Source organism: Lepus europaeus, chromosome 6 (genome assembly GCF_033115175.1).
Source record: "Lepus europaeus isolate LE1 chromosome 6, mLepTim1.pri, whole genome shotgun sequence".
Classification (NCBI taxonomy): Eukaryota; Metazoa; Chordata; class Mammalia; order Lagomorpha; family Leporidae; genus Lepus; species Lepus europaeus.
In genome coordinates, this window is record NC_084832.1 from 84,465,653 (window position 1) to 84,493,135 (window position 27,483).

Sequence of the window (27,483 nt, forward strand, 5' to 3'; positions counted from 1 at the left end):
CTGTAGCAAGATCTGGGATTGAGTTAGCCATAACACAAGAGGATATTTCTGGTTTCATCCAGTAATATCCGGAAAAAGTGGTGTGGAACAGGTACGCAATGGACTCAGAAAATCACCCTCAAACTGGTTTTGGAGAAAAGCAACTAATTTTCTTAGCCAAGTGGACAAAAGCCATGTTTGCAAATATAAATATCATGTTTGTTTGCAACAATTACTATAGCTTTCTGCATAGAGAACAAGAATTTGTAGACATTTGGGCTTCATATGGAACCAATTAGCATTTTCAGCACAAAACAAAATTTCCTCTACAGAAATTCATTCTAAAATGTAAAGTCCACTGATAATATCCAGAAAACACAAACACAAGACTGTGGCAAAATCTGGGATTGAGTTAGCGATAACAGAGGGCGATATTACTGCTTTCACCCAGTCATGTACCGACAAAGTGCTGTGGACCTGGTATGCAATGGACTCAGATAATCACAGTCAAACTGGTTGTGCCGAAAAGCAAAGTATTTTCTTAGGCAAATGCAAAAAATATCATCTATACAAACACAAGTATCATGTTTATTGCAGCAATTGCTCTAGCTTTCTGCCAGGAAAACAAGAATGTTTTGAGTTTGTGTCTTCTTGTGGAACTAATTAGTGTTTCCAGGCACAAAAGAAAATATTACCTGCTTAAATTCATTCAAAACCATAAAGTCCATTGATAATATCAAGAATACACAAATCAGAGCCTGTAGCATGATCTGGGATTGAGTTAGCCATAACACAGGAGGATATTTCTGGTTTCATACAGTCATATGTGGACAAAGTGCTTGTGGACAAAGTGCTGTGGAACCTGTATGAAGTGGACTCAGATAATCACCGTAAAACTGGTTTGGGAGAATAGCAAAGTATTTTCTTAGGCAAGTGCATAAAATGTCATCTATACAGACACAAATATCATGTTTGTTTGCAGCAATTACTCTAGTTTTCTGCCTAGAAAGCACGAATTTGTTGAGTTTGTGTCTCCATGTGGAACAAATTAATATTTCCTAGCACAAAATAAAATATTCCCTGCTTAGCTTCATTGAACACCATAAAGTCCATTGGTAATATCATGAATCCACAAAGCAGAGCCTGTAGCAAATTCTGGGATTCAGTTAGCCATAACATAAGAGGATATTTCTGGTTTCATCCAGCCATATCTGTACAAAGTGTTGTGGAACTGGTATGCAATGGACTCAGAATCAAACTGCAACTGGTTTTGTAGAAAAGAAAACTCTTTTTCTTGGCCAAGTTGTTAAAATCATGTTTGCAAATATAAATATCATGTTTGTTTGCAACAATCGCTCTAGCTTTCTGCCTAGAAAATACGAATGTGTAGATGTTTGGACTTCATATGCACCCAATTAGCATTTGCAGCACAAAACAAAATTTCCCCTATTGAAATTCATTCTAAAACATAAAGTCCATTGATAATATCCAGAAAACACAAACACAGAGTCTGTGGCAAGATCTGGTATTGAGTTACCCATAACACAGGAGGATATTTTTGGTTTCATTTAGTCATATCCGGACTAAGTGCTGTGGAACTGGTATGCAATGGACTCAGATAATCATAGTCAAACTGGTTTTGCAGAATAGCAATGAATTTTTTTAGGCAAGTGCTCAAAATGTCATCTCTACAAACGCAAATATCATGTTTGTTTGTAGCAGTTGCTATAGTTTTCTGCATAGAAAGCAAGTATGTGTTGAGTTTGTGTCTCCATGTGGAACTAATTGTGCACACAAAAACTCAACATATTGGTGCTTTCTAGAATGAATTTCATTAGAGGAAACTTGGTTTTGTGCTGGAAATGCTAATTGGTTCCATAGGCAGGACAAACATTTACACATTAATGTTTTCCAGTCCTAAAGCTAGAGCAATTTTTGCAAATAAACATGATATTTATATTTGCAAACATGACTTTTTATCCACTGGGCGAAGAATAGGAGTTTGCTTTTCCCCAAAACCAGTTTGAAGGTGATTTTCTGAGTCCATTGCATACCAGTTGCACAACACTTTCTCTGGATATCACGGGATGAAACCAGAAATATCCTTTTGTGTTATGGCTAACTCAATCCCAGATCTTGCTACAGGCTCTGCTATGTGTTTTTTTGATATTATCAATGGACTTTATAGGTTTTGAATGAATTTAAGCTGGGAATATCTTCTTTGGTGCTGGGAAACACTAATTAGTTCCACATGGAGACACAAACTCAACACATTCGTGCTGTCTATGCAGAAATATACAGCAATTGCTGCAAACAAACATGATATTTATGTTTGTATAGATGACATTTTATGCACTTGCCTAAGAAAATACTTTGCTATTCTCCAAAACCAGTTTGACGGTGATTATCTGAGTCCATTGCATACCAGTTCCACAGCACTTTGTGTGGATATGACTGGATGAAACCAGAACTATCCTCTTGTGTTGTGGCTAACTCAATCCCAGATCTTGCTACAACCTCTGTGTTTCTGTTTTCTGGATATTATCAATGGACTTTACATTTTAGAATGAATTTCAGTAGAGGAAATTTCGTTTTGTGCTGGAAATGCTAAGTGCTTCCATATGCAGGCCATATGTCTACACATTGGTGTTTTCTATGCAGAAAGCTAGAGCAATCGTTGCAAACAAACATGATGTTTATATTTGCAAACGTGACTTTTTATCCACTTTGCCAAGAATAAGAGTTTGCTTTTCTCCAAACCCAGTTTAAGGGTGATTTTCTGAGTCCAATGCATACCAGTTCCACAACACTTTGTGTGGATATGATTGGATAAATCCAGAAATATCCTCTTGTGTTAACGCTAACTCAATCCCAGATCTTGCTACAGGCTCTGGTTTGTGTTTTCTTGATAATATCAATGGACTTTATGGTTCTGAATGAATTTAAGCAGGGAATATTTTCTTTTGTGCTGGGAAACACTAATTAGTTCCACATGGAGACACAAACTCAGCACAAACGTCTACACATTGGTGTTTTCTACACAGAAATCTTGAGCAATTGTTGGAAACAAACATGATATTTATATTTGCAAACATGATTTTTACCACTTGTCCAAGAAAAAATGTTTGCTTTTCTCCAAACCATTTTGAGACTGATATTCTGCATCCAATGCTTATCAGTTCCATAACACTTTGTCTGGATATGCCTGGATGAAACCAGAAATACCCTCTTGTGTTATGGCTAAGTCAATGCCAGATCCTGCTACAGGCTCTGCTGTGTTTTCTTGATATTCTCAATGGACTTTATGGTTTTGAATGAATTCAAGCCTGGAATCTCTTGTTTTGTGCTGGGAAACAGTAATTAGTTCCACACGGAGACACAAACTCAAACCATTCTTGCTGTCTAGGCAGAAAACTACAGCAATTGCTGCAAACAAACATGATATTCGTGTGTGTATAGATGACATTTTATGCACTTGCCTAAGAAAATACTTTTTCTATTCTCAAAACCAGTTTGACTGTGATTATCTGAGTCCATTGCATACCCTTTCCACAGCACTTTGTCCAGATATGACTGGATGAAACCAGAAATATCCTCCTGTGTTATGGCTAACACAGTCCCACATCTTGATACAGGCTCTGTTTTGTGTTTTCTTGATATTATCAATGGAATTTATGGTTTTGAATGAATTGAAGCAGGGAATATCCTCTTTTGTGCTGTGAAACACTAATTACTTCCACATGGAGACATAAACTTATTCATTTGTGATTTCTAGGCAAACAACTAGAGCAATTATTGCAAACCAACATGATATTTGTGTTTGTGTAGATGACATTTTATGCACTTGCCTAAGAAAATACTTTGCTATTCTCCAAAACCAGTTTGAGGGTGATTATCTGAGTCCATTGCATACCAGTTCCACAGCACTTTGTGTGGATATGACTGGATGAAACCAGAAATATCCTGCTTTGTTATGGCTAACTCAATCCTTGATCTAGCTACAACATCTGTGTTTTTGTTTCTGGATATTATCAATGGACTTTACGTTTTAGAATGAATTTCAGTAGAGGAAATTTCATTTTGTGCTGGAAATGCTAAGTGCTTCCATATGCAGGCCAAATGTCTTCACATTCTTGTTTTCTACGCAAATAGAGCAATTGTTACAAACAAGCAAGGTATTTATATTGCAAACCTTATTTTTATCCACTGGCCAATAAAAAAGTTTTCTTTTCTGCAAAATCAGTTTGAGGGTGAGTATCTGAATCCATTGTATACCAGTTCCACAGCACTTTATCCAGATATGACTGGATGAAACCAGAAATATCCTCTTGTGTTATGGCTAACTCAATCCCAGATCTCGCTACAACCTCTGTGTTTGTGTTTTCTGGATATTATCAGTGGAATTTACGTTGTAGAATGAATTTCAGTAGAGGAAATTTTGTTTTGTGCTGGAAATGCTAAGTGATTCCATATGCAGGCCAAATGTCTTCACATTCCTGTTTTCTATGCAAAGCTAGAGCAAATATCTACACTTTCGTGTTTTCTAGGCTGAAAGCTAGAGCAATCGTTGCAAACAAACATGATATTTATATTTGCAAACATGAATTTTTGTCCACTAGGCCAAGAAAATGAGTTTGCTTTTCTCAAAAACTAGTTTGAGTGTGATTTTTTGAGTCCATTGCATAGCAGTTCCACAACAGTTTGTCCGTATATGACTGGCTGAAACCAGAAATATCCTCTTGTGTTATGGCAAACTCAATCCCAGATCTTGCTACAGGCTCTGCTTTGTGTTTTCTTGGTATTATCAATGGACTTTATGGTTTTGAATGAATTTAAGCAGGCAATATTTTCTTTGGTGCTGGGAAACCCTAATTCGTTAAACAGGGATACACAAACTCATTCATTTGTGTTTCTAGGCAGAAAACTAGAGCAATTATTGCAAACAAGCATGATATTTGTGTTTGTATAGATGGCATTTTATGCACTTGCCTAAGAAAATACTTTGCTATTCTCCAAAACCAGTTTGACTGTGATTATCTGAGTCCACTGCATACCAGTTCCACAGCACTTTGTCTGGATATGCCTGGAAGAAACCAGAACTATCCTCTTGTGTTGTGGCTAACTCAATCCCAGATCTTGCCACAGACTGTGTGTTTGTGTTTTCTGGATATTATCAATGGACTTTATGTTTTAGAATCAATTTCAGTAGAGGAAATTTCGTTTTGTGCTGCAAATGCTAATTGGTTCCATATGGAGGCCAAACATCTTCACATTCGTGATTTCTACGCAGAAAGCCAGAGCAATTGTTGCAAACAAACATGATATTCATATTTGCAAACATGATTTTTATCCACTTGGCCAATGAAAATCTTTGCTTTTCCGCAAAACCAATTTGAGGGTGATTATGGAGTCCATTGCATGCCAGTTCCACAGCAGTTTGTGTGGATATGACTGGATGAAACCAGAAATATCCTCCTGTGTTATGGATAACTCAATCCTAGATCTTGCTATAGGATCTGCTTTGTGTTTTCTTGATATTATCAATGGATTTTTTGGTTTTGAATGTATTTAAGCCGGGAATATTTTCTTTTTTTTCATTTATTATGCTTTTCTTTAATGAATATAAATTTCCAAAGTACAGCTTATGTGTTACAATGGCTTCCCCCCCTTCCATAACTTCCCTCCCACCCGCAACCCTCCCCTTTCCCACTCTCTCTCCGCTTCCATTCACATCAAGTTTAATCTTCTATTCTCTTTATATACAGAAGATCAGTTTAGTATATATTAGGTAAAGATTTCAACAGTTTGCCTCCATATATCAACACAAAATGAAAAAATACCGTTGGAGTAATAGTTATAGCATTAAATAAGAGTGTACAGCACATTAAAGCCAGAGATGCTACATAATATTTTTTAAATTAATTAATTTTCTATGCCATTTCCAATTTAACACCAGGTTTTTTTTTTCATTTTCAATTATCTTTATATACAGAAGATGGATTCAGTATATAATTAGTAAAGATCTCATCAGTTTGTACCCACGCAGAAACAAAAAGTGTAAAAATACTGTTTCAGTACTAGTTATAGCATCACTGCACATTAGACAACACATTAAGGACAGATCCCACATGGGATGTGAGTACACAGTGACTTCTGTTGCTGACTTAACAATTTGACACTCCTGTTCATGGCGTCAGTAATCTCCCTAGGCTCTAGTCATGAGTTGCCAGGGCTATGGAAGCCTTTAGAGTTCTCTGTCTTTGATCTTATTCTGATAGGGTCATAGTCAAAGTAGAAGTTCTCTCCTCCCTTCAGGGAAAGGTACCTCCTTCTTTGATGGCCCCGTTCTTTCCACTGGGATCTCACTCACAGAGATCTCTCATTTAGGTCTTCTTTTTTTTCCATGGTATCTTGGCTTTCCATGCCTACAATACTTTCATGGGCTCTTCAGCCAGGTCTGAATGCCTTAAGGGTTGATTCTGAGGCCAGAGTGTTGTTTAGGACATCTGCCATTCTATGAGTCTGCTGTGTATCCCGCTTCCTATGTTGCCTCCTTCTCTCCCTTTTTGATTTATCAGTGAATATTAGCAGACACTTGTCTTGTTTGTGTGATCCCTTTGACTCTTAGACCTATCAGAGCCATCAATTGTGAGCTGAAATTGATCACTTGGACTAGTGAGATGGCATTGGTACATGCCACCTTGATGGGATTGTATTGGAATCTCCTGGCACATTTCTAACTCCACCATTTGGGGCAAGTCCAATTGAGCATGTCCCAAATTGTACATCTCCTCCCTCTCTTTTTCCACTCTTAAATTTAACAGGGATCACTTTTCAGTTAAAATTTAAACACCTAAGAATAATTGTGTGTTAATTATAGAGTTCAAACACTAGTACTAGAACAACAACAACAAATACTAAAAAGGTTAAAGTACTACATTGTACATCTAGAGTCAGGACAGGAGCTGATCAGTTCATTGTTGCTTATAGTGTCCATTTCACTTCCACAGGTTTCCCCTTTGGCGCTCCGTTGTCACCGATCAGGGAAAACAAATGATATTTGTCTCTTTGGGACTGGCTTAATTCACTCAGCATTATGTTTTCCAAATTGATCCATCTTGTTGCAAATGACCGGGTTTCGTTGTTTCTTACTGCTGTATAGTATTCTATGGAGTACATGTCCCATAATTTCTTTATCCAGTCTACTGTTGATGGGCATTTGGGTTGGTTCCAGGTCTTAGCTATTGTGAATTGAGTGGCAATAAACATTAATGTGCAGATGGCTTTTTTATTAGCCAAATTAATTTCCTTTGGGTAAATTCCAAGGAGTGGGATGGCTGGGTTGTATGGTAGGGTTATGTTCAGGTTTCTGAGGAATCTCCAGACTGACTTCCATAGCGGCCTAACCAGTTTGCATTCCCACCAACAGTGGGGTAGTGTCCCTTTTTCTCCACATCCTCTCCAGCATCTATTGTTGGTAGATTTCTGAATGTGAGCCATTCTCACCGGGGTGAGGTGGAACCTCATTGTGGTTTTGATTTGCATTTCTCTGATTGCTAGTGATCTTGAACATTTTTTCATGTGTCTGTTGACCATTTGGATTTCCTCTTTCGCAAAAAGTCTCTTGAGGTCCTGGGCCCATCTCTTAAGTGGGTTGTTTGTTTTGTTGTTGTGGATTTTCTTGATTTCTTTTTAGATTCTGGAGTATTTTCCAAGAAGTCTTTTCCTGTGCCTATATCTTGCAGGGTTTCTCCAATGCTCTCTAATAATTTGATGGTTTCGGTTCATAGATTTAAGTCTTTAATCCATGTTGAGTGAATTTTTGTGTAAGGTGAAAGGTATGGGTCTTGCTTCAAGCTTCTGCACGTGGAAATCCAATTTTCCCAGCACCATTTATTGAATAGGCTGTCCTTATTCCAGGGATTAGTTTTGGATCTTTGATCGAATATAAGTTGGCTGTAGATGTTTGGATTGATTTCTGGTGTTTCTATTGTGTTCCATTGGTCTATCCATCTGTTTCTGTACCAGTACCATGCTGTTTTGATAACAACTGCCCTGTAGTATGTCCTGGTATTGTGTAGTATGTCTGGTATTGTGATGCCTCCGGCTTTGTTTTTGTTGTACAAGATTGCTTTGGCTGTTCGAGGTCTTCTGTGTCTCCATATGAATTTCAGCATCATTTTTTCCAGATCTGAGAAGAATGTCTTTGGTATCTTGATTGGTATTGCATTGAATGTATAAATTGCTTTTGGGAGAATAGACATTTTGATGATATTGATTCTTCCAATCCATGAGCATGGACGATTTCTCCATTTTTTGGTATCCTCTTCTATTTCTTTCTGTAAGGTTTTGTAGTTTTCATCGTAGAGATATTTAACGTCCTTGGTTAAGTTTATTCCAAGGTATTTGATTGTTCCTGTAGCTATTGTGAATGGGATTGATCTTAGAAGTTCTTCCTCAGCCGTGGCATTGCATGCGTATACAAAGGCTTTTGATTTTTTGTGCATTGATTTTATATCCTGCTACTTTGCCAAACTCTTCGATGAGTTCCAGTAGTCTCTTAGTGGAGTTCTTTGGGTCCCCTAAATAAAGAATCATATCATCTGCAAAGAGAGATAGTTTGAGTTCTTCCTTCCCAATTTGTATCCCTTTAATTTGTTTTTCTTGCCTAATAGCTCTGGCTAAAACTTCCAGAACAATATTGAATAGCAGTGGTGAGAGTGGGCATCCCTGTCTGGTACCAGATCTCAGCGGAAATGCTTCCAGCTTTTCCCCATTCAATAGGATGTTGGCCGTGGGTTTTTCATATATTGCTTTGCTTATATTGAGGAATGTTCCTTCCATACCCAGTTTGCTTAGAGTCTTCATCATGAAAGGGTGTTGTATTTTATCAAATGCTTTCTCTGCATCTATTGAGAGAATCATATGGGTTTTCTTCTGCAGTCTGTCAATGTAGTGTATTACGTTGATTGTTTTGAGAACGTTGAACCATCCCTGCATACCAGGGATAAATCCCACTTGGTCTGGGTGGATGATCTTTCTGATGTGTTGTTGCATTCTATTGGCCAGAATTTTATTGAGTATTTTTGCATCTATATTCATCAGGGATATTGGTCTGTAATACTCTTTCAACGCTGCATCTTTTTCTGGCTTAGGAATTAAGGTGATGCTGGCTTCATAGAAAGAATTTGGGAGGATTCCCTCTTTTTTGATTTTTTTTGAATAGTTTGAGAAGAATTGGAGTTAGTTCTCTAAATGTCTGGTAGAACTCAGCAGTGAATCCACCTGGCCCTGGGCTTTTCTTTGTTGGGAAGGCCTTTATTACTGTTTCAATTTCTGTGTCAGTTATGGATCTGTTTAGGTTTTCTATGTCTTCCTGGCTCAATTTAGGTAGGTTGTATGTGTCCAAGAATCTGTCCATTTCTGATAGATTTCCCTGTTTGCTGGCATACAAGTCCTTGTAGTAATTTCTGATGTTTCATTTTATTTCTGTGGTGTCTGTTGTTACGTTTCCCTTTTCATCTCTGATCCTATTGATTTGTGTCTTTTCTCTTCTTTTTTAGTGAGTTGGGCCAATGGGGTGTCAATTTTGTTTATTTTTTCAAAAAACCAGCTCCTCGTTTGGCTGATTTTTTGTAATTTTTTTTTATTCAATCCTGTTGATTTCTTCTCTGATTTTAATTATTTCTCTTCTCCTACTGGGTTTGGGTTTGGTTTGCTGCAGATTTTCTAGATCCTTGAGATGACTTGAAAGCTCATCTATTTGGTGCCTTTCCAATTTCTTGATGTAGGCACCTATTGATATAAACTTTCCTCTTAACACTGCTTTTGTTGTATCCCATAGGTTTTGGTATGTTGTGCTATTATCCTCATTTACTTCCAGAAAATTTTTGATTTCTCTTTTAATTTCTTCTATGACCCATTGTTCATTCAGGAGCATGTTGTTCAATCTCCATGTGTTTGCACATGCTCTAGGGATTCCCGAGTTGCTAATTTCCAATTCCATTCCTTTGTGGTCTGAGAAGCTGCATGGTATGATTCTAATTCTTTTGAATTTGCTGAGACTTGCTTTATGGCCTAGTATGTGGTCAATCCTAGAGAAGGTTCCATGTACTGCTGAGAAGAATGTATAGTCTTTAGATGTAGGATGAAATGTTCTGTAGATATCTGTTAGATCCATTTGTGCTATAGTGTCATTTAAATCTACTATCTCCTTGTTGCTCTTCTGTCCTGTTGATCTGTCTATCTCTGAGAGTGGAGTATTGAAGTCCCCCAGTACTATTGTATTGGGGTCTAAGTCTCCCTTTAAGTCCCTTAACAAGTCTTTTAAATAAACTGGTGCCCTGTAATTAGGTGCACATACATTGATATTTGTTATAACTTCCTGTTGAATGGATCCCTTAATCATTAAATAGTGCCCCTCTTTGTCTCTCCTAACAGTTTTTGTGGTAAAGTTTATGTTGTCCGATATTAAGATGGCTGCGCCCGCTCTTTTTTCATTTCTGTTGGCATGGTTTATCTTTTTCCAGCCTTTCACTTTCAGCCTGTATGGATCATTGTTGGATAGATGAGTTTCTTGTAAGCAGCAAAAAGATGGGTTTTGTTCCTTAACCCAATCAGCCAATCGGTGTCTTTTAACTGGACAGTTCAGGCCATTAACATTCAATGTGACTATTGAGAAGGAGTAATTTTGCCCTGCCATTTGCCAAAGATATTTTCTAATATATGGTTTGAGATTCCTGTGATCTTTTGCTCTGAGGTTTCCTTCCTTTACCTTCTTTCATATTGGTGACCATGTTTCGGTGTTTCTGTATGTAACACATCATTAAGCGTATTTTGCAGGGCTGCATGAGTGGTGACAAATTCTTTCAATTTCTGTTTGCTGTGAAAGGTCTTTATTTCACCTTCATTCACAAATGAGAGCTTTGCAGGATATAATATTCTGGGCTGACAGTTTTTCTCTCTTAGTACCTGGGCTATATCTCGCCATTCTCTCCTTGCTTGTAGCATTTCTGAAGAGAAGTCAGCTGTGAGTCTAATTGGAGATCCTCTGAGAGTAATCTGGCGTTTCTCTATTGCACATTTTAGGATCTTTTCTTTATGTTTCACTGTGGTGAGTTTGATTACGACGTGTCGTGGTGAGGATCTCTTTTGGTCATGTTTAATAGGGATTCTATGAGCTTCCTGTACTAGGATGTTTCTGTCCATCTCCAAACCTGGGAAATTTTCTCTTAGTATCTCACTAAAAAGGCCTTCTAATCCTTTCTCCCTCTCCATGCCTTCAGGAACTCCTAGAACCCGAATGTTGGGTTTTTTAATAGTATCCTGTAGATTCCTGACAGTATTTTTTAGATTTCTGGTTTCTTCTTATTTTCTTTGGTTTGACTCTTTCCTTTCCTGTTCTCTGTCTGCTAATTCCGATATTCTCTCTTCTGCTTCACCCATTCTGTTTTTAAGGCTCTCTAATGTGTTTGTCATTTGATCTATTGAGTTCTTCATTTCATTGTGGTTTTTGTCACTATCACAGTTTCATGTTCTACTAGTTGTTTCATTTCGTTTTGATTCCTCCTTAATATTTCATTTTCACGAGAGAGATTTTCTATCTTGTCCATTAAGGATTTCTGTAGTTCAAGAATTTGTTTTTGAGAACTTCTTAATGTTCTTATCAGTTTTTTGAGATCCGCTTCTTGCATTTCCTCTATCTCTTCATCTTCATAATCTTGGATTGGGGTGTCTTGTTCATTTGGGGGCATCATAGTGTCTTCCTTGCTCTTGTTACCTCGGCTTCTACGTTTGTTGTTTGGCATGTTGGAGATAATTTATGATTTTTTTTGATGTGGTGATTTTTTTCTCATTATACTATGCCTCTAAATGGGCTGTCTGCTTTGATGGATCTTTAGAGGCTGTGATGGGTGTGGCCAGAGAGCTCTGCTTGATTCTTCAGGTTTAAGGCTGTGCAAAAATGACTCACCTTGCTCCTTGCTGGATCTCTCTCTCTCTCTCTCTCTCTCTTTCTCTCTTTTATTGACTCAGTTGGGAAGTAATTCTGAATGGCTGAGTGGAATTGAGGGTAGTTGAAATCTGGCCTCTGTGAGTATTCATTTGATCTACCCCTGGGACCACACAAAGAGTTTATGCAGCCCTCAATGTGTTCTGAAGTTTCACCATAGACCCAAAGTTACTGAGTTTGTGTACTCATTGTCATTTTACATATGTAAAATGGCGCCTGCTCTTTGTTTTGCTCAAGTGGAGGGAGGGGACTCTGCCTTTCCCCACCAATGTCTCACGTTTCTGAGGCTTTTGTCTTACCTCCCATTCGTTCCCGCGCTGGCGAGATTCTGCAGCTCGTCTCCCGCGGTTGGGTTTCCACACGGTGGGCTCCTTATAGGTCCTCTGTGTCACATCCAGTAGTTCTGGAAGCATTTCCTCTGCAGTTTTTTTCTTTAGTCTTTTCTTGAGGCTTCTGAATCTGTTTTGGGTACCTCTGGAGAGCTCTTGCTTAGATGTGTAGGCATTGAGAAGAGAGAGGCCTCTGGCACCCAAGCCATGGGAAGGACAGGGACTTGCTGTGGGGAAGGGGACAGCTCCCAGACACAGCTGCCCTTGGTATGGGCACAGCCCAGGCCTTTGTACCTCTTCCCTTGTCTGAGTCCACGTAGCCTCCAACCCTCACACCCTTCCTCCCACCATCTCCCTTTAAAATGCCAGACTCGCAAGGGCCCAAATCACAGCAGAGCTCAGAGCTCTGCTCCTTGCTTGAAGCAAAATCTAAGTTCAGATATTTTCTTTTGTGCTGGGAAACACTAATTAGTTCCACATGGAGACACAAACCGAGCACATTCTTGCTTGCTAGGCAGAAAACTGGAGCAATTGCTGCTAACACACATGATATTTGTGTTTTTATAGATGAAATTTTATGCACTTGCCTAAGAATATTCTTTGCTATTCTCCAAAACCAGTTTGTCTGGGATTATCTGATTCCTTTGCATACCAGTTGCACAGAACTTTGTCCGGACATGACTGCATGAAACCAGAAATCTCCTCTTGTGTTATGGCTAACTCAATCCCAGACCTTGCCACAGACTCTGTGTTTGTGTTTTCTGGATATTATCAATGGACTTTACGTTTTAGAATGAATTTCAGTAGAGGAAATTTTGTTTTCTGCTGGAAATGCTAATTGGTTCCATATGAGGGCAAACGTCTACGCATTCGTGTTTTCTAGGCAGAAAGCTAGAGTAATTGTTGCCAATAAACATGACATTAATATTTGCAAACATGACTTTTTATACACTTGGCCAAGAAAAAGAGTTTGCTTTTCTCCAAAACCAGTTTTACTGTGATTATCTGTGTCCATTGCATACCAGTTCCACAGCACTTTGTCCGGAAATGACTGGATGAAACCAGAAATATCCTCTTATTTATTGCTAACTCAGTCCCATACCTTGCTACAGGCTCTTCTTTGTGTTTTCTTGATACTATTAATGGAATTCATGGTTTTGAATGAATATGAGTATGGAATATTTTCTTTGGTGCTGGAAAACACTAATTAGTTCCCCATGGAGACACAAACTCAACACATTCGTGCTGTCTAGGCAGAATGCTAGAGCAATTGTTGCAAACAAACATGATATTTATGTTTGCAAACATGACAGTTTATCCACTTGACCAAGAAAATGAGTTTGCATTTCTCCAAAACCAGTTTGAGGGCGATTTTCTGAGTCCATTGCATACCAGTTCCACAAAGCTTTGTCCGCATATGACTGGATGAATACAGAAATATCCTATTTTGTTATTTCTAACTCAATCCCAGACCTTGCTACAGGCTCTGTGTTTGTTTTTCTGGATATTATCAATGGACTTTGTTGTTTTGAATGAATTTAAGCAGGGAATATTTTCATTGGTGCTGGGAAACACTAATTAGTTCCACATGGAGACACAAACTCAACACATTCTTGCTATCTAGGCAGAAAACTACAGCAATTCCTGCAAAAAACATGAAATTTGTGTTTCTGAGGATGACATTTCATGCACTTGCCTAAGAAAATACTTTGCTATTCACCAACACCAGTTTGAATGTGATTATCTGTGTACATTGCATCCCACTTCCACAGCACTTTCTGTGGATATGACTGGATGAAACCAGAACTATCCTCTTGTGTTATGGCTAACTCAATGCCAGATCTGGCTACAGGCTGTGCTTTGTGTTTTTTAATATTATCAATGGACTTTATGGTTTTGAATGAATTTAAGCTGGGAATATTTTCTTTGGTGCTGGTAAACACTAATTAGTTCCACATGGAGACACAAACTCATTCATTTGTGTTTTCTAGGCAGAAAACTACAGCAATTGCTGCAACAAACATGATATTTGTGTTTGTGTAGATGACATTTTATGTACTTGCCTAGGAAATACTTTGCTATTCTCCAAAACCAGTTTGACTGTGATTATCTGAGTCGTTTGCAAACCAGTTCCACAGTACTTTGTCCAGATATGACTGGATGAAACCATAAATATCCTCCTGTGTTATGGCTAACTCAATCCCAGATCTTGCTACCACCTCTGTGTTTGTGTTTTCTGGATATTATCAATGGACTTTACTTTTCAAAATGAATTTCAGTAGAGGAAATTTTGTTTTCTGCTGGAAATGCTAAATGGTTCCATATGCAGCCCAAACGTCTACACGTTCGTGTTTTCTACGCAGAAATCTAGAGCATTTGTTGCAAACAAACATGAAATTTATATTTGCAAACATGACTTTTTATCCACTTGGCAAAGGAAAAGTGTTAGCTTTTCTCCAAAACCAGTTTGAGGGTGATTTTCTGAGTGCATTGCATACCAGTTCCAGAACACTTTGTCCGGATATGACTGGATGAAACCAGAAATATCCTCTTGTGTTATGGCTAACTCAATCCCAGATCTTGCTGCAGGTTCTGCTTTGTGTTTTCTTGATATTATCAATGGACTTTATGGTTTTCAATGAATTTAAGCAGGGCAAATCCTCTTCTGTGCTGGGAAACACTAATTAGTTCCACGTGGAGACACAAACTCCACATTCGTGCTTTCTCAGCAGAAAACTGGAGCAATTGCTGCTAACGCACATGATATTTGTGTTTTTATAGATGAAATTTTATGCACTTGCCTAAGAATATTCTTTGCTATTCTCCAAAACCAGTTTGTCTGGGATTATCTGATTCCTTTGCATACCAGTTGCACAGAACTTTGTCCGGACATGACTGCATGAAACCAGAAATCTCCTCTTGTGTTATGGCTAACTCAATCCCAGACCTTGCCACAGACTCTGTGTTTGTGTTTTCTGGATATTATCAATGGACTTTACATTTTAGAATGAATTTCAGTAGAGGAAATTTTGTTTTCTGCTGGAAATGCTAATTGGTTCCATATGAGGGCAAACGTCTACGCATTCGTGTTTTCTAGGCAGAAAGCTAGAGTAATTGTTGCCAATAAACATGACATTAATATTTGCAAACATGACTTTTTATACACTTGGCCAAGAAAAAGAGTTTGCTTTTCTCCAAAACCAGTTTTACTGTGATTATCTGTGTCCATTGCATACCAGTTCCACAGCACTTTGTCCGGAAATGACTGGATGAAACCAGAAATATCCTCTTATATATTGCTAACTCAGTCCCATACCTTGCTACAGGCTCTTCTTTGTGTTTTCTTGATACTATAAATGGAATTCATGGTTTTGAATGAATATGAGTATGGAATATTTTCTTTGGTGCTGGAAAACACTAATTAGTTCCCCATGGAGACACAAACTCAACACATTCGTGCTGTCTAGGCAGAATGCTAGAGCAATTGTTGCAAACAAACATGATATTTATGTTTGCAAACATGACAGTTTATCCACTTGACCAAGAAAATGAGTTTGCATTTCTCCAAAACCAGTTTGAGGGCGATTTTCTGAGTCCATTGCATACCAGTTCCACAAAGCTTTGTCCGCATATGACTGGATGAATACAGAAATATCCTATTTTGTTATTTCTAACTCAATCCCAGACCTTGCTACAGGCTCTGTGTTTGTTTTCTCTGGATATTATCAATGGACTTTGTTGTTTTGAATGAATTTAAGCAGGGAATATTTTCATTGGTGCTGGGAAACACTAATTAGTTCCACATGGAGACACAAACTCAACACATTCTTGCTATCTAGGCAGAAAACTACAGCAATTCCTGCAAAAAACATGAAATTTGTGTTTCTGTAGATGACATTTCATGCACTTGCCTAAGAAAATACTTTGCTATTCTCCAAAACCAGTTTGACTGTGATTATCTGAGTCGTTTGCAAACCAGTTCCACAGTACTTTGTCCAGATATGACTGGATGAAACCATAAATATCCTCCTGTGTTATGGCTAACTCAATCCCAGATCTTGCTACCACCTCTGTGTTTGTGTTTTCTGGATATTATCAATGGACTTTACTTTTCAAAATGAATTTCAGTAGAGGAAATTTTGTTTTCTGCTGGAAATGCTAAATGGTTCCATATGCAGCCCAAACGTCTACACGTTCGTGTTTTCTACGCAGAAATCTAGAGCATTTGTTGCAAACAAACATGAAATTTATATTTGCAAACATGACTTTTTATCCACTTGGCGAAGGAAAAGTGTTAGCTTTTCTCCAAAACCAGTTTGAGGGTGATTTTCTGAGTGCATTGCATACCAGTTCCAGAACACTTTGTCCGGATATGACTGGATGAAACCAGAAATATCCTCTTGTGTTATGGCTAACTCAATCCCAGATCTTGCTGCAGGTTCTGCTTTGTGTTTTCTTGATATTATCAATGGACTTTATGGTTTTCAATGAATTTAAGCAGGGCAAATCCTCTTCTGTGCTGGGAAACACTAATTAGTTCCACGTGGAGACACAAACTCCACATTCGTGCTTTCTCAGCAGAAAACTGGAGCAATTGCTGCTAACGCACATGATATTTGTGTTTTTATAGATGAAATTTTATGCACTTGCCTAAGAATATTCTTTGCTATTCTCCAAAACCAGTTTGTCTGGGATTATCTGATTCCTTTGCATACCAGTTGCACAGAACTTTGTCCGGACATGACTGCATGAAACCAGAAATCTCCTCTTGTGTTATGGCTAACTCAATCCCAGACCTTGCCACAGACTCTGTGTTTGTGTTTTCTGGATATTATCAATGGACTTTACATTTTAGAATGAATTTCAGTAGAGGAAATTTTGTTTTCTGCTGGAAATGCTAATTGGTTCCATATGAGGGCAAACGTCTACGCATTCGTGTTTTCTAGGCAGAAAGCTAGAGTAATTGTTGCCAATAAACATGACATTAATATTTGCAAACATGATTTTTTATCCACTTGGCCAAGAAAAAGTGTTTGCTTTTCTCCAAAACCAGTTTTACTGTGATTATCTGTGTCCATTGCATACCAGTTCCACAGCACTTTGTCCGGAAATGACTGGATGAAACCAGAAATATCCTCTTATATATTGCTAACTCAGTCCCATACCTTGCTACAGGCTCTTCTTTGTGTTTTCTTGATACTATAAATGGAATTCATGGTTTTGAATGAATATGAGTATGGAATATTTTCTTTGGTGCTGGAAAACACTAATTAGTTCCCCATGGAGACACAAACTCAACACATTCGTGCTGTCTAGGCAGAATGCTAGAGCAATTGTTGCAAACAAACATGATATTTATGTTTGCAAACATGACAGTTTATCCACTTGACCAAGAAAATGAGTTTGCATTTCTCCAAAACCAGTTTGAGGGCGATTTTCTGAGTCCATTGCATACCAGTTCCACAAAGCTTTGTCCGCATATGACTGGATGAATACAGAAATATCCTATTTTGTTATTTCTAACTCAATCCCAGACCTTGCTACAGGCTCTGTGTTTGTTTTCTCTGGATATTATCAATGGACTTTGTTGTTTTGAATGAATTTAAGCAGGGAATATTTTCATTGGTGCTGGGAAACACTAATTAGTTCCACATGGAGACACAAACTCAACACATTCTTGCTATCTAGGCAGAAAACTACAGCAATTCCTGCAAAAAACATGAAATTTGTGTTTCTGTAGATGACATTTCATGCACTTGCCTAAGAAAATACTTTGCTATTCTCCAACACCAGTTTGACTGTGATTATCTGAGTCCATTGCATACCAGTTCTAAAGCACTTTGTATGGATATGACTGGATGAAACCAGAAATATCCTCTTGTGTTATGGCTAACTCAACCCCAGATCTAGCTACAACCTCTGTGTTTGTTTTTTCTGGATATTACCAAGGGATTTTACGTTTTAGAATGAATTTCAGTAGAGGAAATTTTGTTTTGTGCTGGAAATGCTAAGTGGTTCCATATTCAAGCCAAACGTGTTCACATTGGTATTTTCTAGGCAGAATCCTAGAGCAATCCTTGCAAATAAACATGATGTTTATCTTTGCAAACATGACTTTTTATCCACTTTCCAAGAAAAAGAGTTTGCTTTTCTCCAAAACCAGTTCAACGGTGATTTTCTGAGTCCATTGCATACCAGTTCCACAACACTTTGTCCGGATATGACTGGATGAAACCAGAAATATCCTCTTGTGTTATGGCTAACTCAATACCAGATCTTGCTACAGCCTCTGTGTTTGTGTTTTCTGGATATTATCAATGGACTTTACCTTTCAGAATGAATTTCAGTAGAGGAAATTTTGTTTTGTGCTGGAAATGCTAAGTGCTTCCATGTGCAGGCCAAACGTGTTCACATTCGTGTTTTCTACGCAGAAAGCTAGAGCAATCGTTGCAAACAAACAGGATATTTCTATTTGCAAACATGACATTTTATCCACTTGGCCAAGTAAAAGAGTTAGCTTTTCTCCAAAACCAGTTTCAGGGTGATTTTCTGAGTCCATTGCATACCAGTTCCACAAAGCTTTGTCCGGATATGACTGGATGAAACCAGAAATATCCTCTTGTGTTATGGCTAACTCAATCCCTTATCTAGCTACAGGCTCTGCTTTGTGTTTTTGGATATTATCAATGGATTTTGTGGTTTTGAAAGAATTTAAGCAGGGAATATTTTCTTTCGTGCTGGGAAACACTAATTAGTTCCACATGGAGACACAAACTCATTCATTTGTGTTTTCTAGGCAGAAAACTACAGCAATTGCTGCAACAAACATGACATTTGTGTTTGTGTAGATAACATTTTATGCACTTGCCTAAGAAAATACTTTGCTATTCTCCAAAACCAGTTAGATTGTGATTATCTGAGTCCTTTGCATACCAGTTCCAAAGCACTTTGTGTGGATATGACAGGATGAAACCAGAAATATCCTCTTGTGTTATGGCTATCTCAATCCCAGATATTGCTACAACCTCTGTGTTTGTGTTTTCTGGATATTATCAATGGACTTTATGGTTTTGAATGGATTTAAGCATGGAATATTTTCTTTGGTGCTGGGAAGCACTAATTAGTTCCGCATGGAGACAGAAAATCATTTTTTGTTTTTTCTAGGCATAAAACTACAGCCATTGCTGAAAACAAACATGATATTTGTGTTTGTGTAGATGACATTTTATGCACGTGCCTAAGAAAATACTTTGCTATTCTCCAACACCAGTTTGACTGTGATTATCTGAGTCCTTTGCATACCAGTTCCAAAGCACTTTGTGTGGATATGACTGGATGAAACCAGAAATATCTTCCTGTGTATGGCTAACTCAATCCCAGATCTTGCTACTACCTCTGTGTTTGTGTTTTCTGGATATTTTCAATGGACTTTACGTTTTAGAATGAATTTCAGTAGAGGAAATTTTGTTTTGTGCTGGAAATGCTAATTGGTTTCATATGCAGGTCAAACGACTACACATTTGTGTTTTCTAGGCAGAAAGCTAGAGCAATTGTTGCAAACAAACATGATATTTATATTTGTAAACATGACTTTTTATCCAATTGGCCAAGAAAAAGAGTTAGCTTTTATCCAAAACCAGTTTGAGGGTTTTTTTTTTTTTGAGTCCATTGCATACCAGTTCCACAACACCTTGTCCGGAAATGAGTGGATGAAACCAGAAATATCCTCTTGTGTTATGGCTAACTCAATCCCTGATCTTGCTACAGGCTCTGCTTTGTGTTTTTTGATATTATCCATGGACTTTATGTTTTAGAATGAATTTCAGTAGAGGAAATTTTGTTTTGTGCTGGAAATGCTATGTGCTTCCATATGTAGGACAAACGTGTTCACAGTCATGTTTTCTACGCAGAAAGCTAGAGCAATCGTTGCAAACAAACAGGATATTTCTATTTGCAAACATGACTTTTTATCCACTTGGCCAAGAAAAAGAGTTAGCTTTTATCCAAAACCAGTTTCAGGGTGATTTTCTGAGTCCATTGCATACCAGTTCCACAACACTTTGTCTGGATAAGACTGGATGAAACCAGAAATATCCTCTTGTGTTATGGCTAACTCAATCCCAGATTTTGCTACAGCCTCTGTGTTTGTGTTTTTTGATATTATCAATGGACTTTATGGTTTTGAATGAATTTAAGCAGGGAATATTTTCTTTGGTGCTGGGAAACACTAATTAGTTCTACATGGAGACACAAACTCATTCATTTGTGTTTTCTAGGCAGAAAACTACAGCAATTGCTGCAAACAAACATGATATATGTGTTTGTGTAGATGCCATTTTATGCACTTGCCTAAGAAAATACTTTGCTATTCTCCAAAACCAGTTAGTCTGTGATTATCTGAGTCGTTTGCAAACCAGTTCCAAAGCACTTTGTGTGGATATGACAGGATGAAACCAGAAATATCCTCTTGTGTTATGGCTAACTCAATCCCAGATCTTGCTACAACCTCTGTGTTTGTGTTTTCTGGATATTATCAATTACTTTACGTTTTAGAATGAATTTCAGTAGAGGAAATTTTGTTTTGTGCTGGAAGTGCTAACTGCTTTCATATGCAGGCCAAACGTGTTCACAGTCATGTTTTCTACGCAGAAAGCTAGAGCAATCGTTGCAAACAAACAGGATATTGATATTTGCAAACATGACATTTTATCCACTTGGCCAAGAAAAAGAGTAAGCTTTTCTCCAAAACCAGTTTCAGGGTTATTTTCTGAGTCCATTGCATACCAGTTCCACAGCACTTTGTCTGGAAATGACTGGATGAAACCAGAAATATCCTCTTGTGTTATGGCTAACTCAATCCCTTATCTAGCTATAGGCTCTGCTTTGTTTTTTTGGATATTATCAATGGACTTTGTGGTTTTGAATGAATTTAAGCAGGGAATATTTTCTTTGAGCTGGGAAACACTGATTAGTTCCACATGGAGACACAAACTCATTCATTTGTGTTTTCTAGGCAGAAAACTATAGCAATTGCTGCAACAAACATGATATTTGTGTTTGTGTAGATGACATTTTATGCACTTGCCTAAGAAAATACTTTTCTATTCTCCAAAACCAGTTTGCCTGTGATTATCTGAGTTTTTTGCATACCAGTTCTAAAGCACTTTGTATGGATATGACTGGATGAAACCAGAAATATCCTCTTGTGTTATGGCTAACTCAACCCCAGATCTTGCTACAACCTCTGTGTTTGTTTTTTCCGGATATTACCAAGTGATTTTACGTTTTAGAATGAATTTTAGTAGAGGAAATTTTGTTTTGTGCTGGAAATGCTAAGTGGTTCCATATTCAGGCCAAACGTGTTCACATTGGTATATTCTAGGCAGAATCCTAGAGCAATCCTTGCAAATAAACATGATGTTTATCTTTGCAAACATGACTTTTTATCCACTTTCCAAGAAAAAGAGTTTGCTTTTCTCCAAAACCAGTTCAACGGTGATTTTCTGAGTCCATTGCATACCAGTTCCACAACATTTGTCTGGATATGACTGGATGAAACCAGAAATATCCTCTTGTGTTATGGATAACTCAATCCCTGATCTTGCTACAGGCTCTGCTTTGTGTTTTTGGATATTATCAATGGCCTTTAGGGTTTTGAATGAATTTAAGCAGGGAATATTTTCTTTGGTGCTGGGAAACACTGATTAGTTCCACATGGAGACACAAACTCATTCATTTGTGTTTTCTAGGCAGAAAACTACAGCAATTGCTGCAAACAAACATGATATTTGTGTTTGTGTAGATGACATTTTATGCACTTGGCTAAGAAAATACTTTGCTATTCTCCAAAACCAGTTTGACTGTGATTATCTGAGTTTTTTGCATACCAGTTCCACAACACTTTGTGTGGATATGACTGGATGAAACCAGAAATCTCCTCTTGTGTTAAGGCTAACTCAACCCCAGATCTTGCTACAACCTCTGTGTTTGTGTTTTCTGGATATTATCAATGGACTTTACGTTTTAGAATGAATTTCAGTAGAGGAAATTTTGTTTTGTTCTGAAAATGCTAAGTGCTTCCATATGCAGGTCAAACATGTTCACATTCGTGTTTTCTACGCAGAAATCTAGAGCAATCGTTGCAAACAAACAGGACATTTCTATTTGCAAATATGACTTTTTATCCACTTTCCAAGAAAAAGAGTTTGCTTTTCTCCAAAACCAGTTCAACGGTGATTTTCTGAGTCCATTGCATACCAGTTCCACAGCACTTTGTCTGGATATGACTGGATGAAACCGGAAATCTCCTCTTGTGTTATGGCTAACTCAATGCCAGATCTGGCTACAGGCTGTGCTTTGTGTTTTTTAATATTATCAATGGACTTTATGGTTTTGAATGAATTTAAGCAGGGGAAATCCTCTTCTGTGCTGGTAAACACTAATTAGTTCCACATGGAGACACAAACTCAACACATTCTTGCTGTCTAGGCAGAAAGCTAGACAATTGCTGCTAACACACATGATATATGTGTTTGTGTAGATGACATTTTATGTACTTGCCTAGGAAATACTTTGCTAATCTCCAAAACCAGTTTGACTGAGATTATCTGAGTCCTTTGCATACCAGTTCCACAGTACTTTGTCCAGATATGGCTGGATGAAACCATAAATATCCTCCTGTGTTATGGCTAACTCAATCCCAGATCTTGCTACCACCTCTGTGTTTGTGTTTTCTGGATATTATCAATGGACTTTACTTTTCAAAATGAATTTCAGTAGAGGAAATTTTGTTTTCTGCTGGAAATGCTAAATGGTTCCATATGCAGCCCAAACGTCTACACGTTCGTGTTTTCTACGCAGAAATCTAGAGCATTTGTTGCAAACAAACATGAAATTTATATTTGCAAACATGACTTTTTATCCACTTGGCGAAGGAAAAGTGTTAGCTTTTCTCCAAAACCAGTTTGAGGGTGATTTTCTGAGTGCATTGCATACCAGTTCCAGAACACTTTGTCCGGATATGACTGGATGAAACCAGAAATATCCTCTTGTGTTATGGCTAACTCAATCCCAGATCTTGCTGCAGGTTCTGCTTTGTGTTTTCTTGATATTATCAATGGACTTTATGGTTTTCAATGAATTTAAGCAGGGCAAATCCTCTTCTGTGCTGGGAAACACTAATTAGTTCCATGTGGAGACACAAACTCAACACATTCGTGCTTTCTCAGCAGAAAACTGGAGCAATTGCTGCTAACGCACATGATATTTGTGTTTGTGTAGATGACATTTTATGCACTTGCCTAGAAAATGCTTTGCTATTCTCCAAAACCAGTTTGACTGTGATTATCTGAGTCCATTGCATACCACTTCCACAGCACATTATCCGGATATGACTGCATGAAACCAGAAATCTCCTCTTGTGTTATGGCTAACTCAATCCCAGACCTTGCCACAGACTCTGTGTTTGTGTTTTCTGGATATTATCAATGGACTTTACGTTTTAGAATGAATTTCAGTAGAGGAAATTTTGTTTTCTGCTGGAAATGCTAATTTGTTCCATATGAGGGCAAACGTCTACGCATTCGTGTTTTCTAGGCAGAAAGCTAGAGTAATTGTTGCCAATAAACATGACATTAATATTTGCAAACATGACTTTTTATACACTTGGCCAAGAAAAAGAGTTTGCTTTTCTCCAAAACCAGTTTTACTGTGATTATCTGTGTCCATTGCATACCAGTTCCACAGCACTTTGTCCGGAAATGACTGGATGAAACCAGAAATATCCTCTTATTTATTGCTAACTCAGTCCCATACCTTGCTACAGGCTCTTCTTTGTGTTTTCTTGATACTATAAATGGAATTCATGGTTTTGAATGAATATGAGTATGGAATATTTTCTTTGGTGCTGGAAAACACTAATTAGTTCCCCATGGAGACACAAACTCAAAACATTCGTGCTTTCTAGGCAGAATGCTAGAGCAATTGTTGCAAACAAACATGATATTTATATTTGCAAACATGACAGTTTATCCACTTGACCAAGAAAATGAGTTTGCATTTCTCCAAAACCAGTTTGAGGGCGATTTTCTGAGTCCATTGCATACCAGTTCCACAAAGCTTTGTCCGCATATGACTAGATGAATACAGAAATATCCTATTTTGTTATTTCTAACTCAATCCCAGACCTTGCTACAGGCTCTGTATTTGTTTTTTCTGGATATTATCAATGGACTTTGTTGTTTTGAATGAATTTAAGCAGGGAATATTTTCTTTGGTGCTGGGAAACTCTAATTAGTTCCACATGGAGACACAAAATCAACGCATTCGTGCTGTCTAGGCAGAAAACTACAGCAATTGCTGCAAACAAACATGATATTTGTGTTTGTGTAGATGACATTTTATGCACTTGCCTAAGAAAATACTTTGCTATTCTCCAACACCAGTTTGACTGTGATTATCTGTGTACATTGCATCCCACTTCCACAGCACTTTCTGTGGATATGACTGGATGAAACCAGAACTATCCTCTTGTGTTATGGCTAACTCAATCCCAGATCTTGCTACAGGCTGTGCTTTGTGTTTTTTAATATTATCAATGGACTTTATGGTTTTGAATGAATTTAAGCTGGGAATATTTTCTTTGGTGCTGGGAAACACTAATTAGTTCCACATGGAGACACAAAATCAGCGCATTCGTGCTGTCTAGGCAGAAAACTACAGCAATTGCTGCAAACAAACATGATATTTGTGTTTGTGTAGATGCCATTTTATGCACTTGCCTAAGAAAATACTTTGCTATTCTCCAACACCAGTTTGACTGTGATTATCTGTGTACATTGCATCCCACTTCCACAGCACTTTCTGTGGATATGACTGGATGAAACCAGAACTATTCTCTTGTGTTATGGCTAACTCAATCCCAGATCTTGCTACAGGCTCTGTGTTTTTTTTCTGGATATTATCAATGGACTTTATGGTTTTGAATGAATATAAGCAGGGAATATTTTTTTGGTGCTGGGAAACAATAATTAGTTCCACATGCAGACACAAACTCAACACATTCGTGCTGTCTAGGCAGAAAACTACAGCAATTGTTCGAAACAAACGTGATATTTCTGTTTGTGTAGATGACATTTTATGTACTTCCCTAAGATAATACTTTGCTATTCTCCAACACCAGACAGACTGTGATAATCTCAGTCCATTGCATACCAGTTCCACAGCACTTTGTGTGGATATGACTGATGAAACCTGAAATCTCCTCTTGTGTTATGGCTATCGCAATCCCAGATATTGCTACCACCTCTGTGTTAGTGTTTTCTGGATATTATCAATGGACTTTACGTTTTAGAATGAATTTCAGTAGAGGAAATTTCGTTTTGTGCTGTAAATGCCAAGTGCTTCCATATGCAAGCCAAAGGTGTTCACATTCGTGTTTTCCACCGAGAAAGCTAGAGCAATTATTACAAACAAATATGATATTAATATTTGCAAACATGACATTTTATCCACTAGGCCAAGAAAAAGCATTAGCTTTTCTCCAAAACCAGCTTGAGGGTGATTTTCTGAGTCCATTGCATACCATTTCCACAACACTTTGTCCGGAAATGGCTGGATGAAACCAGAAATATCCTCTTGTGTTATGGTTAACTCAATCCCAGATCTTGCTACAGGCTGTGCTTTGTGTTTTTTGATATTATCAATGAACTTTATTATTTTCAATGAATTTAAGCAGGGAATATTTTCTTTGGTGCTGGGAAACACTAATTAGTTCCACGTGGAGACACAAACTCAACACATTCGTGCTGTCTAGGCAGAAAACTGGAGCAATTGCTGCTAACAAACAAGATATTTGTATTTGTGTAGATGACATTTTATGCACTTGCCTAAGAAAATACTTTGCTATTCTCCAACACCAGTTTGATTGTGATTTTCTGAGTCCATTGCATACCAGTTCCACAATACTAGTCCGCATATGAGTGGATGAAACCAGAAATATCCTATTGTGTTATGGCTAACTCAATCCAAGATCTTGCTACAGGCTCTGTGTCTGTGTTTCTGGATATTATCAATGGACTTTACGTTTTAGAATGAATTCCAGTAGAGGAAATTTTGTTTTGTGCTGGAAGTGCTAACTGCTTTCATATGCAGGCCAAACATGTTCACATTTGTGGTTTCTAGGCAGAAAGCTAGAGCAATCGTTGCAAACAAACATGATATTTATATGTGCAAACATGACTTTTTATCCACTTGGCCAAGAAAAAGTGTTTGCTTTTCTCCAAAACCAGTTTCAGGGTGATTTTCTGAGTCCATTGCATACCAGTTCCACAACACTTTGTCAGGATATGACTGGATGAAACCAGAAATATCCTCTTGTGTTATGGCTAACTCAATCCTAGATCTTACAACAACCTCTGTGTTTGTGATTTTTGATATTATCAATGGACTTTATGGTTTGGAATTAATTGAAGCAGGGAATATTTTCTTTGGAGCTAGGAAACACTAATTAGTTCCACATGGAGACACAAACTCAACACATTCTTGCTGTCTAGGGAGAAAACTACAGCAATCGCTGCAACAAACATGATATTTGTGTTTGTGTAGATGACATTTTATACACTTGCCTAAGAAAATACTTTGCTATTCTCCAAAACCAATTTGACTGTGATTATCTGAGTCCATTGCATACCAGTTCCACAGCACTTTGTCCGGATATGACTGGATGAAACCACAAATATCCTCTTGTGGTATGGCTAACTCAATCCCAGATCTTGCTACAACCTCTGTGTTTGTGTTTTCTGGATATTATCAATGGACTTTACGTTTTAGAATGAATTCCAGTAGAGGAAATTTTGTTTTGTGCTGGAAGTGCTAACTGCTTTCATATGCAGGCCAAACATGTTCACATTTGTGGTTTCTAGGCAGAAAGCTAGAGCAATCATTGCAAACAAACATGTATTTATATGTGCAAACATGACTTTTTATCCACTTGGCCAAGAAAAAGTGTTTGCTTTTCTCCAAAACCAGTTTCAGGGTGATTTTCTGAGTCCATTGCATACCAGTTCCACAACACTTTGTCAGGATATGACTGGATGAAACCAGAAATATCCTCTTGTGTTATGGCTAACTCAATCCTAGATCTTACAACAACCTCTGTGTTTGTGA